We start from the raw sequence: 3,524 nt of genomic DNA, 5'->3' as shown, positions 1-3,524 counted from the left end.
TTTTTTTTTTTTTTTTTTTTTTTTTTTTTTTTTTTTTTTTTTTTTATTATAGGCTTATACTTAACAAAAAAAAACTATTTGTTTTCTAACTGCTTGTTTTCTTTAAAAAAAGGCATCTAACAGCTTTCTCTGTTCTTTTTCTATTCCCTTTGTTTTCTTTTTATTTATTATATAATTAACAAAAAAAAAAACAACGACAACATTGCTACATGTACTGTGTTAAGCTAACTGAGACTTGTCTTAGCACTTGCGTATCATTGCTCTTTTGCTGATTTTAAATTGCTTCTATTGTCCTCATTTTCGTTTTTACAGCACTAATATATATATATATATATATATAGTGTGTGTGTGGCTTCTTAGTTATAACAACTGATTTAGAGAACTTGTGCATTGGTGTACTTCTGCATGTTGTCTTTCCTAGGCATCAGCACACAGTGTCACGCAGACACAGTGAATATGAGCGTCCAGCTGGAGCAGAATGTTACTCTGCCCTGCTTCCTGAACTCCAGCTCTGAGATGGCATGGTATCGACTGAGCTCTGAGAAGATTACTTTACTCATATCTGCAGCAAGAGGAAACCTTAAAAAAAAAGATTTAGTTACTTACTATAATGAGAATGGAAGTCATTTTGGGCTGGAAGCAGACAGGAGGCTTGACTCGGTCAGCCTGGTGATCGCTGGGGTCAGAGAGTCGGATCTGGGGCTGTACTACTGCGCTCTTGGTGTCAGTGCAAAGACGATGCGCTTTGGGACTGCTGTCAGACTCACATTTGCAGGTTAGTGCTCTTCAGATCAGCCAAAACATCATGATTTTATATTATATTAATTATGTTATAATTCAAAACAGCAGAACCACAGAGAGCTGTGATGTCAGAGCAGGAAGCTGTAAAGGTGCTCTGTGTTTTAGTGGATCACTTCTCCAGAACAAACCTCTTCCTTCATCAGCATGGTTCAGATATAGTGCATAACATCACAGCAATCTGTAAGAATAGTGCCATCATATTAAGACTTCCAGCTAAATGGGAAATACATTTATTAATTATACTTAGCAATTCTACTTCATAATAAATTGCCATATTTATAAAAAATAAAAAGTACTGTCAGAATATAGTGCTAAATTGTGTATGTTTTATTTCTTGACAAGTCATTAGATTATTAATGCAATGAACCTTTCTTCATGGTCTTTCTAAAACTGAGAAACCACAGAAGACCTATTTATAGAGAAGGCTGAGTTTCTTCATGGTTTGGCTGTAACCTCTGTTTTCTGTTGTTTTCTGTGACTCTCATCTGTTCCAGTGAAACCGCTGCTCTTTCCACTGGTTTGTTTGGTGACTGGTTTGGTTTTGTGTTTCAGACGCTGAACCGCAGCACTCGTCAGATAGTGTGGGCTGCAGGACGCTCTTGGTCTGTGCTTGTGTCGTATGTGGGTTTTGCAGTATTCTCTGCGTGTGTGTGCTCTGTTACAGGCAAGGTGAGAAACAGAGAACCCCAGCTCTTAAAGGGGTGATGAACTGCCTTTGTTTTTGTTTTGATTTTTGTGCACTGTTCTTTGAGGTCCACTTATAATGCTATCAAGATTTTTACATAAAAAAACATCATAATTTAGAAGTAATAGTCTTTTTTTCTGCCCTGTTTTTGACCCCTCATCAGAACGCTCTGTTTGAATAGGTGTGGAGGATCGTAGACTCTAAAGTAAATGCCACTGCTGTGATTGGCTAATAGTTGTGTATGACTGACAGCCTACATTCCTCACAGATGGACGCTGCTGTGATTTTGGTCAAAAACGCATAAGTACTCATATCAAACGATCTGTTTAACAGACAAAGCAATAGTGATCACGTAATAAAAACAGTTACTCACACTTGTGTTGCGACATTACTGTCAGATCCAATATAGTCGCACAGCATCATCTATCAGATTCAATCTTTCTGAAAATCCTGCGTCGAATTGTGCCTTGTTTGTAAATGAATCCGCAGTAAAAAGACGTGAACAAAGGACCGAGTTTTTACTGACATGGATCTTCATTAAAAATAAAGTTAATTCTAACACTGGGATCAGAAGGAAGGTGATGCAAACACTGTTTTTCCACAGCTTGGCACTGCACAGCATCTTGTTATCTTCAGAGCATTTTTATTGTTTGGTTTCTGCATAGACCTGCGCATTCGCCTTAATTTTTCATTATTTACACTACGTGCGTGAATCGGTGGGCGGGGCTAAACAAGCAGCAATGTAAAATCAGTGGGCGGGGCTAAACAGGCAGTGAGGTAGTATCGGTGGGCGGGGCTAACAGGCAGCTATGTATAATAGGTGGGCGGGGCTAAACAGGCAGTGGTTTAGAATCGATGGGCGGGGCTAAACAGGCAGCGATGTAGAAGCAGGCGTTGATATTCTTCTGTGGAGGCGGTGCTTCTCCACACTATTACAACATGCCACAAGCTGTTGTTTTGGCAGACTGCCTTCAATATAAGCTGTTTTTAGACTAACGAGAAAGTTTTGAGTTATGAAACTTGCAGGATGTTTTTATAGTACAGCAACCTCTTATATGTCAAAATATCAAAGAAATTTTAATTTCTCAGTTCATGACCCCTTTAAAACAGCATGAAGCCCCAAATCAAACCTGATTGAAATGCAGGTTACACCACACAGTGTTTTACATGTGTATTTCTTTTAGGTTCTTCCAGGGTCTCTTGCATCAGCTGCGTGACAGAAAACTCAAATGTCAAGGTGGGATGGACTTGGATTCTTTAAAAAAAAAAAAAGGCATATATGCAAAAAAGTAGCATAAGAATGGCATAACTAAAATTTAATAAGCGCAAAAAAATGTGAGACATTGGCATAAGAAAACTACAAACTCAGAATATGATGCAGGATCGACGTAAAAACAGACATAAGAATACCACAAAGAAGTGGCATAACTAAGAAAGGAACCTTTGTTCTCTTGTTTGTCTGTGTAGTCGGTAGTTTGTGTTGTTTTTGTGCTCTGAGAGCGACATTAATATTGATTCGCAGGGAGATGCTGTTGTTTTCCAGGCAGCACAAGTACAGTACGCCAGTCTCCGGTTCCTCAGGCGGTCCAGAGCCGCGGCTCCTGCTCCAGTCAACGTGACATGCGCAGCTATAACCAACCACACGTCCTGATTTCACTGCATTTAATCAGCTTCATATTAACAGAGAGAGTTTAAGAAGTCTACTATACCAACACCTATACTCTGAACTTATGCCAAGTCTGTGGGGGGAAAAAAAGAAGAAAAAAAATCATTTATACACTACCATTCAAAAGTTTGGGGTTGGAAAGATTTTTAATGTTTTTGAAAGAAGTCTATTTTGTTCACCAAGGCTACATTTAGTTGGTTTAAAAGGGTCATCGGATGCAAAATTCACTTTACATGTTGTTTGAACATAAATGTGTGTTGGAAGTGTGTGTACACATCCACCCTATAAGGATAAAAATACACCCAGTGGTTTTCTTAAAATCCCCTTTCTCAAATCAGGCTGTTCTGAGATTCCTGTCAGAATGACGTAGTT

The 3,524-nt window shown here is 38.7% G+C and overlaps 1 long non-coding RNA gene across 1 annotated transcript; it reads left to right on the top strand.

Annotated features, from left to right (window-relative positions):
- The first annotated feature begins 1,415 nt into the window (after positions 1–1,415).
- LOC107724637 (uncharacterized) lies at positions 1,416–3,226 on the top strand. The gene is made up of 3 exons (XR_001638043.1): positions 1,416–1,470; positions 2,671–2,723; positions 3,030–3,226. It is a non-coding gene; the product is annotated as an uncharacterized LOC107724637 (long non-coding RNA).
- Positions 3,227–3,524: the final 298 nt, after the last annotated feature.

The sequence above is a fragment of the Sinocyclocheilus rhinocerous genome, unplaced genomic scaffold (genome assembly GCF_001515625.1).
Source record: "Sinocyclocheilus rhinocerous isolate Xijiao unplaced genomic scaffold, SAMN03320098_v1.1 scaffold2440, whole genome shotgun sequence".
Taxonomy (NCBI): Eukaryota; Metazoa; Chordata; class Actinopteri; order Cypriniformes; family Cyprinidae; genus Sinocyclocheilus; species Sinocyclocheilus rhinocerous.
This window is presented reverse-complemented; position numbering and strand designations above follow the sequence as displayed.